Raw genomic sequence first — 10,494 nt, forward strand, 5'->3', positions numbered from 1 at the left:
CCTGGTATTAACAATATAAATCCATCCCATAATTGAGGGACGGTCTCTCCCAGTAAGCAGGAGGTTATGATTTTTGACTGAAATTTAGCTCATTGTTCTGATTGAGCTTGAGTGATTAACCTTTAAAGAAAAATTTTATTTATGGCCAGGGTCAGAACAGGTATGATTGATTAGCCAAGTGAGGGAATCCCATCTAGTAATATCAATAAGGGCTTGAACAGAACTATATAACTTTTTTCTTCTAGAATAAATTTCCAAAGGGCCATCCAATCAAGCCTTGGAGTGGAAAATTCCACCAAGGTAAACCAAAAGTACTGAACATGGATAATTGACCATAAATACAACAACTGGATTGATTTTTAAATTCTTCATAGGATTTGTATATCCATGATAGAAACCAAGAAAACACTATAAAAGATCACATAGGTCAGGCCCAGCATCTTGGAATAGCTGTTCACTTCTCATGTCATCTTCTTCTCATCCTGGTGTGGGTATTCTTTTAAGGTTACACTGAGGTCAGCAGTCCTGTCTTTAGACCACACTGGTACAGGGGCCCTTTTTAAAGTGGGAGGAATGACTGCAGGAGTTAATTCTCTTTGGTTTCACTGCATACAAACTAGTTAAGAATATGATAAAAATCCTTTCATCTAAGTTGGAGACAGTTCTTTAAATGATGACTTTTCCAGTTTGAAATCTCCTTGTTTCAAGTCATGGCACATCTGATCTTCATCCAAAGATAGATTACGAGGGTAAACATCAGAAACAATTTTAGACTGTCCTTTTAATAGTTCATTAAAACTTACAATAATGCAAATTGGTAAAAAGGAGTCATCTGGGAAGTGAGTCTTAGGCGGTAAATACCAAAACTCAAAGACAACTAACAGCACTAGAACTTAGTATCTACAAAGGTATATTTACTGAAACATAATTTTTCTTTTGAAAACCATCCTTGTCTCTACAAAATATGGCCAGATTAAGACTAATTTGCTTGCAAAATGAGTCCAGTTTCAATAAACATAACCTGATTATATATATATATATAAGTATAATTGACCGTATATGCTTAAAACTCAAAATTTTTGGGTCCCATCAAGATCATGGCAAATAGAAAGGGAAAAGTGGAAGCAGTGACAGGTTTTATTTTGGGGGGCTCTAAAATCGCTGCAGACAGTGACTGCAGTCATGAAATTAAAAGACGCTTTCTCCTTGGAAGAAAAGCTATGACCAACATAGATAGCATATTAAAAAGCAGAGACATCACTTTGCCAACAAACGTCCATATAGTCAAAGCTATGGTTTTTCCAGTAGTCATGTACAGATTTCAGAGTTGGACCACAAAGAAGGCCGAGTGCCAAAGAATTGATGCTTTTGAACTGTGGTGCTGGAGAAGACTCTTGAGAGTCCCTTGGACTGCAAGGAGGTCAAACCAGTCAGTCCTAAAGGAAATCAGTCCTGAATAGTCATTGGAAGGACTGATGCTGAAGCTGGAACTCCAATACTTTGGCCACCTGATGCAAAGAGCTGACTCATTGGAAAAGACCCAGATGCTGGGAAAAATTGAAGGCAAAAGGAGAAGCGGGTGGGAGACGATGAGATGGTTAAATAGCATCACAGACTCAGTGGACATGAGTTTGAGCAAACTCGAGGAGATAGTGAAGAACAGGGGCACCTGGTGTGCCTCAGTCCATGGGGTCACAAAGAGTCAAACATGACTTAGCTACTGAACAACAACAAAAGCTCTTTTAAATTGGTTTTGCTGGAACTTTTCATAAGGATTCTCAGATTTGAACTTTAAAAGGTTTCTCGAGGCCAGGAAAGTCATGCTAAGGATTTGCCATCAGATTCTGTTTGAGATACCTATAAATTTGGGTGAATCACTCTCTTCTTGAGGGTCCAAAATGTCTTGAGGTTCTTGAACTTGCCGGGAAATGGCTTGAATTACTCACCTGATAAGGCTGCAAGGTACCGGACTATTTTTTTTTTCAAGGAGTTAATGGCTCCATAAAGTCAGTCTAAGTTCCTTAATGCTGTCTTGTCATATCTGAGTCTATGCACTTGTCTCTCAATTATGACATTCCAATCAAAGCCTTGACAGTATAACCAGTGTTTCCAGTTGTGTGCTGTTGTAAGGAGAATAGGTTCTTACTGAACTTATGCAAATAACAGTATTGCCATGAAAATAAGAATACTCACTAAGAGTTTCCAAATTCCGGAGGGATCAAGTAGAGAGAAAAGATAAATGTTTCAGTTCTGCTTACAAAGATATAATTCATCAGATTGCTGTAAATCACAGTTAGCTTAAGGGGAAAGGTTTCTTTATATCTGGAAAGCAAAGATTAAAATTCAATAATATTTCAGACAAAAAGCCACACTTGTTAATCTTGTTATTTCATGGGTTTATGAAGCCATCAGGTTTTCCATTAGAATTCTTTTAATTTTTTACCCAGTTTGGCAATATAATCTAAACATTTTCAGAAACCTGTACTTATCAGAAAGCCCTTTCTATGAGTCTTCTTGAAGCATTTTTACAAAGCATCAGAGCAAAATAATAACTGTCTATAAATGACAAAAGATTTTAAAGGGCTTGGCTAAAGACCTGATTACAATGTAGTTGTCAAGGAAATTTAGTTATTTTTGTGACGCAGAGTATTAAAATAATAATTCAAATTATGACTGATAACATTTTATCAGGACCCAGTCAAATATTAGATATTTCATATAATTTCCAGAACATTTATGTTAATAACAATTACCCATAGTGGAGAAGGAAATGGCAATGCATTCCAGTATTCTTGCCTGAAGAATTCCGTGGACAGAGGAGCCTGGCGGGCTACAGTCCACGGGGTCCCAAAGAGTCAGACATGACTGAACAACTAACACAACATACACTATACTCTGGTCGCAAAGAATCGGACACGACTGAGCGACTGAACTGAACTGAACTGAAGAAAGTTGACAGTGCCTCCCCTGTAATTTAATATACCAAACAAGCATAATTAACTTATTATCTTTCTTTGAGATGTTTTAGTGTCCTCTGAAGTATCCCCAAGTTAGTCAGAGGTCAAAAGAACTTCATTTTAAAATTAGTTTGAGGAAGTTTGTCAAAGATATCAAAAAATTTTAGGGATTTCCCTGGTGGTTCAGTGGTTAGGAATCCACCTCTCAATCCGGGGGACATGGGTTCAAATCCCTTGTCTGGGAAGATTCCACATGCCGAGGGGCAACTAAGCCCATGTGACACAACTACTGAAACCCATGCACCTAGAGCCCACGCTTCACAATAAGAGAAGCTGCCACAATGAGAGGCCCATGCACCGCAAGTAGAGTGTGGCTGCTACTCACCTCAACTAGAGAAAGTCCACGCAGAGTAGTGAAGACTCGGTGCAGCCAAAAATAAATAAGTAAATAAATAATTTTTTAAAAAGGAAAAAAAATTAAAACACTTGGTCAAATAGGATCTTATGCCACTGTGAAACAATATTTATTTAACCAAGGGACAATTGTTGTGCAGTCGCTAAGTCATGTTCAACTCTGCGACCCCACAGACTGCAGCACACCAGCCTTCCCGGTCCTTCACTATCTCCCGGAGCTTGCTCCAACTCATGTGCATTGAATCAGTGATGCCATCCAACCATTTTCATCCTCTGTCACTCCCTTCTCCTCCTGCCCTCAATCAAGTGACAATAGAATATTTCAGAGGCAAATACAAAAGTTTACAACAGTTGTTTAAAAGGTAAGGAAACTTTACAATCTGCCATCAAAAGCAGATCAATATTCCAAGAAAACTTTGTCCCTCTTAACAGAAAGAGAAAAACAAATTCTAATTTTGTACCAGCTTATTTTTAATAGTAAAACTCAACCAAGTAAGTTAATTCTAATCTTAGCCAGTCCTGCTCACATGCAAAACTCTTTTCCTAGAATTTCTTTTCCATAACCATCTGTAACTGTCTTGTTTTACCTTCAGATTTTGTCCTGTGCTGTCCCTTTTCTCTGTCTTTAACCTTTTTTAGGACAAAATTATTTCCTTTTCCCTTAACAAAATTCACTTCCATTCTTTATACTTTATTTTTCCTTTGCATATAAATATATATTTTGCTTATTAATTTTTGAAAGTTTGAGTTATATATTTTAATTATAATCTTAAACCATTAAAACCTTAATTTCTACTAAAAGTTAAGAAGTAAGCAATTATGAACTAAACTAGCATTCTGTAGAATGACAAACTTATTCGCTATAATTTCTAAAATCATGTACTTATAGAAAATGTCTCATATTAACTAATAGTCCTAAATATCATTAGTTTCTCTGTAAAAGAATCTTTATATTAATTTTCAGTATATTATTTTATTTGTAAATGACCTAGATATTCAATAAACTTCTATCATTTAACTTAACTTAGCAAAACTCCAAAGTTTCAAATTACCAAAAATCTGCAGAAACTATTTTTAAGTAAACATACTGTAAAACATAATTATTCCTAGTTCAGTCAGTAAAGAATCTGCCTGCAATGCAGGAGACCCGGGTTCAATTCCTGGGTCGGGAGGATCCCCTGGAGAAGGAAGTAAAAACCCACTCCAGTATTCTTGCCTGGAGAATCCCATGGACAGAGGAGCCTGGCAGGCTACAGTCCACGGGGTTGTAAGAGTCGGACACGACTTAGCGAATAAAGAGAGAATCTCTTCTCTGACTGCTTGCCTTGTTCCTCTCCTTCAGTGGCATTCCTCTTTCCATATTCATACGTGATCATTCTTCAGATTTAGTGCTTGGTCTTGTTTGTTCATTCCCAAAGAGTTTACCTAAAACTCTTATTTCATTTACACTTAGTTTACTTGTCAAAATCTCACTATAGCAAGTTATTTTTCTTGCTGACAAATTTTGTAATAGAGATAATCAGATTTCATTTGATTATCTGATTTGATTATCTGATTACAGATAATCAGATCTCTTTTAGCAGCCCTACATACAATAAAAGGATTATACATAATGTTGATTGTGCCCTCTCAATATTATTTAAATCAAAAGGCTTAAACTTGCTTAACACCAGATATTAATGTAATACTGAATATTTCCCAGATTCATGAGAACCTGAAATCCTTTTGGGTTAGTTTCTTTTATATTTCTGAGAATTTATATAAGTGCTCAGTTTCATTTAAGCCAATTATACAGAGCTCCTTTACAAATTAATTTTGGCACTGCTGCTGCTGCTGCTGCTAAGTCACTTCAGTCGTGTCCAACTCTGTGTGACCCCATAGATGGAAGCCCACCAGGCTCCCCCGTCCCTGGGATTCTCCAGGCAAGAACACTGGAGTGGGTTGCCATTTCCTTCTCCAATGTGTGAAAGTGAAAACTGAAAGTGAAGTCGCTCAGTCGTGTCCGACCCTTAGCGACCCCACGGACTGCAGCCTACCAGGCTCCTCCATCCATGGGATTTTCTAGGCAACAGTACTGGAGTGGCTTGCCATTGCCTTCTCCGTGGCACTGCTACCCAGAGGTAAAAATATATCTATACCATATACACAGACATATAGACATACACAGACAGGTATCCCATAATTTCACTGAAACGCTTAGTCATTAAAAAATAAAATAAAAACTAAAAACTTAGTCATTCATCAGTTATGACCATATAAAACTCATTTGTTTGTAATCACTTCATGGGAAATAGATGGAAAAACAGTGGAAACAGTGTCAGATTTTATTTCTTTGGGCTCCAAAATCACTGCAGATGCTGATTGCAGCGATGAAATTAGAAGATACTTACTCCTTGGAAGGAAAGTTATGACCAACCTTGATAGTATATTGAAAAGCAGAGACATTACTTTGCCAAAAAAGGTCCGTCTGCTCAAGGCTATGGTTTTTCCTTTGGTCATGTATGGATGTGAGAGTTGGACTGTGAAGAAAGCTGATCGCCGAAGAATTGATGCTTTTGAACTGTGGTGTTGGAGAAGACTCTTGAGAGTCCCTTGGACTGCAAGGAGATCCAACCAGTCCATTCTAAAGGAGATCAGTCCTGGGTGTTCATTGGAAGGACTGATGCTAAAGCTGAAACTGCAATACTTTGGCCACCTCATGCGACGAGTTGACTCACTGGAAAAGACTCTGATGCTGGGAAAGGTTGGGGGCGGGAAAAGGGGACGACAGAGAATGAGATGGCTGGATGGCATCACCGACTCTGTGGACATGAGTTTGAGTGAACTCCGGGAGTTGGTGATGGACAGGGAGGCCTAGCGTGCTGTGATTCATGGGGTCGTGGAGAGTCGGACACGACTGAGCGACTGAACTGAACTGAACTGAAGGCAATGGCAAGCCACTCCAGGACTCTTGCCTAGAAAATCCCATGGACGGAGGAGCCTGGTGGGCTGCAGTCCATGGGGTCACTATGAGTCAGACATGACTGAGCGACTTCACTTTCACTTTTCACTTTCACACATTGGAGAAGGAGGTGGCAACCCCACTCCAGTGTTCTTGCCTGGAGAATCCCAGGGATGGGGGAGCCTGGTGGGCTGCCGTCTATGGGGTCACACAGAGTCGGACACGACTGAAGCGACTTAGCAGCAGCAGCAAGTTAACAAAATAAGTTAAATTTACTTGCTTGAGTTTAAAAAGGCCTCTTTTCTGTTTTTCCCCTCTGTCTCAGAAATTGGAGGTGGTGTAAATAAGAGTTCCTGAGAGTCGTGGTAGAACATCTTATATCTCAAGGCACAAGGAGAGAAATGCAAGCTCCTCCTAGAAGGACTTTTGTTCCCCTAGGTTCAGAGTTTTGAAGATGTTTTCTCAAACCAATTTCTTTAACTATGCAAAAACCAGTTTTGGAATGTCAAACAACCCCATCTTGGCCATTTCAGGGTGGGGTTTCCTTGAATTCCCAATTCAGTAAATACTTATGGAAGTATTTGTTGGCTCCTCTTTTCTTCTTTTTGGGAAACTCTATTCCGCATTTTAAAGTTCATTTGCCCAGATAAAATTACAACTGAAAACCTTCTGGTGGACACGTGCTGTTTGTGAGCTTAATTCCTCTAGGTGTCACCCTGGAGTCATTTCAGCTCTTTTACCTGCCTTGCTTTCTCCCTCCAGCAATCTAAACCCCCACCCGCCTCCAGTTTCTCAGAGCACTGGATGGCCAGTCCTTATCTGTTCATCTTTCGATGAGCAAATTTCTCCGCTAATAAGTGGATTTCCCTATGGGACTGCTGCATGGTATAAGGACTCACCTTCCCCACTGCCATAAATGTCTCGCCTGAGAAAGCTAAAACCAGCCAGAAGGAACTGTGTCCCTTATCTTTGGAGCTGAAAGCTCTCATGTGGTAGCTTCACTTTAATTCCAACTAACCCTGTTAAAGTTTGGTCTTCCCTAGTGGCTAAAATGGTAAAGAATCTGCCTGCAATGCAGGAGACCCCGATTCGATCCCTGGGTTGGGAAGATCCCCTGGAGAAGGGAATGGCAACCCACTTCAGTTATTCTTGCCTGGAGAATTCCACGGACAGAAGAGCCTGGCAGGCTATAGTTCATGGGGTTGTAAAGAGTCAGGCATGACTTTCACTTTCTGTTAGAGTTTATGAAGCTGTCAGCTTTCAACCTGATCACCCAGTCCAAACCTCCTCAATGTCTTTCTTTTTAAAATATAATTGTATTTATTTATTATTTTTGGTTGCACTGGGTCTCTGTTGCTGCTCACAGGCTTCCTCTAGTTGCAGCAAGCGGGGCCTACTCTTCATTGTGGTGCGCAGGCTTCCCATTGTGGTAGCTTCTCTTGCAGAGCATGGGCTCTAGGCACATGGGCTTCAAAAGCTGCAGCCCATGGGCTCGGTAGTTGTGGCCCATGGGCTTTGTTGCTCTGAAGCATGTGGGATCTTCCCGGACCAGGGACTGAACCCATGTCCCCTGCATTAGCAGGCAGATTCTTATCCACTGTACCACCAGGGAAGTCCTTCTCGGTGTGCTTCATCTGAGAAAAATTTCCAGTGTCTCTCAGTACAGAAAATACAGGTATCTCTTCTTGAACCTAAGTTCAAGGATAACCCACTTCTCATACCAAGGAATTTAACAACCTGTGAAAAAAACCCAGGATTGTCAACCGAGATGGGAGATCTGGAGTTTAAGAGAGACTCATCTAATTTCACTGGGACACACATAGGAGGTGGATGGACACAAGGAGCCCTTGGTGGTACCAGGGCTCTGGATCATCCTAGAGTTCAGGCAAAGGAGAGAAGTCGGCTCTGGGTCCCTCTCAGTATGGTCACCAAAAGTCAACTGAAAAAAAGTGCAGGACATAGGAGCTGTGAGTTGAGTTCTGTGCCTTATCTTACTGAGGACTATAGCCTGAGAGACAGCCTCTCTGACAGCTCTGAGGAACGGCTGCTGAGGGAGGGAGAGAGGCCAGTGTTCCTGTGATTTTGGCCAAAGAGTATGTACAGTCTCACATCTCAGTAGGTTGCTACTAGTCGTGAGGAACAGGACCTGAGTTTGTGATTTCAGTGCTTTTCTATGTGCAGGAGGACAGCAGAATTGAGGTTCATAAACAATTTTCTTTTTATAGCTAACTATCTAAGGGCCTGTTTTGTGCACTTTTCCAAAGCACAGTGTGCCTCATCCTGTTCTTTGTCCTGAATTCCTTTCAAGGAGTACTTAGGGCTGTGACTGTAGTGGCTAATGACTTAATCCTTCCTTGTAGGGCTGAATGGTAAGTAACATTCCTTGTGGCACACAGACTACACGTGAGTAGCAACCAGTCTGTCCCCATGTCAAATTGCTTCTTTCTTTCAGACACATTCATTTCCTCTGGACCCTCTGCTTTGGCTAAGGGTCTCTTTCTTTCAGAACAAATTCTGGTAGCATCCTCAGTCACACCTCCCAGCCATTCTAACAGCTGCAACTTCACATTTGCTTGTGAGATCATTTCTGATTTGTAGGACTAGCAGTCTCATGTCACGGACTTTCCTGTGCAGGAAATGTAATTATTTTTCCCCTTATGAAAAATTAATTTCTTTTATAAAATTTCATTTATTTATTTGTGTATCTGTTTTTGGCTGTGCTGGGTCTTCAATGCTGCACAGGCTTTTCTCTAGTTGCGGTGAGTGGCGGGCGGGAGGGCTACTCTGCGTTGCAGTGCACAGGCTTCTCATTGCAGTGGCTTCTCTCATTGAGGGGCACAGACTCTAGGGCACTAGGGCTCAGTTGGGCGTGTGGGCTCAGTAGTTGTGGTTCCTAGGTTCTAAAGCACAGGTTCAATAGTTGTGGCACGCTGGCTTAGTTGCTCCGTGGCATGTGCGATCTTCCCAGACCAGGGATCAAATCCATATCTCCTGCATTGGCAGGCAGATTCTTTACCACTGAGCCACCACAGCAGTTTTCCTTCCTTCTTCTTTCTTTAAAAAGAATAGTTATTTGGTTGCATTGGGTCTTAATTGTAGCACTTGGGATCTTCTGTCTTCATTGTGGTATGCCGGATCTTTAATGGCAACATGTGGGATCTAGTTTCCCAACCAGGGGTCAAATCTGGAGCCCCTGCATCGGGAGCATAGAGTCCTAGACACTGGACCACCAGGGGAGTCCCAAGTTAACTTTTCAACTCTCTTTTCGATCTGAGTGGAGGGACACTCAGACAGTTCAAGGCTCTTTCCACCCTTGTTTTACAGTCTGTATAAACCTTTTGGAAAATTAACATGGTGAAGGGGGAGAATCCACCTAATCCTTAGTTGTTTGAGTGCACTGTCCTGCTTAATCCTCTGTCAGTTGTCCACAAGGTTGTAACTTAATCTATCTGGGAAATGGAGCTTCTGGGTTATTGACCTGTGTGTACCCTTGCTTCTCAAGCAGCAGCAGCAGTCTTGGCCTAGGGGAGCAGGGCATAGAGTTCCAATCTCGAGAACCCACTGACAGTTATCTTATAGCCATTCCCACCTCTTTGCTTCCCAACCTTAGGTAATCTTTATCTCCTTTGTGCAGAGATTGAGACTGGGGGGAGTGAGGAGGAAACTGAGATCAAATTCTCACCTCTAATAGTTACTCCAAAATCAGTCGCCCTGAATCCTTTCTATTTCATGAGGACCTGGCTTTTGAAACTCAAAAGCCTGGAAACAACTCCCTGTTTCCTCCATTCTTCTGTCACAGCTGTAAGCTCCCTACCATAGGAACATGGGCTTACCTCGTGGCTCAGTTGATAAAGAATCTGCCTGCAATGAGGGAGACCTGGGTTCGATCCCTGGGTTGGGAAGATCCCCTGGAGAAGGTAATGGCTACCCACTCCAGTATTCTGGCCTGGAGAATTCCATGGATGGTATAGTCCATTGGATCACATAGAGTCAGACATGACTGAGTGACTTTCACTTTTATAGAGACACCTCTGGTTTTGCTCAAAGTGCTATCCCCAATGTCAAGTATAATGTCTGACTGGCACATAGTGAGTAGTCGATAAAGATTGGACTTCCCAGGTGGCACTAGTGGTAAAGAACCTACCTGCCAATACAGGAGAGGTAAAAGATACAGGTTCGATG

Source organism: Moschus berezovskii, chromosome 25, assembly GCF_049115385.1.
Source record: "Moschus berezovskii isolate FMDL1 chromosome 25, NW_MosBer_1.0, whole genome shotgun sequence".
NCBI lineage: Eukaryota > Metazoa > Chordata > Mammalia > Artiodactyla > Moschidae > Moschus > Moschus berezovskii.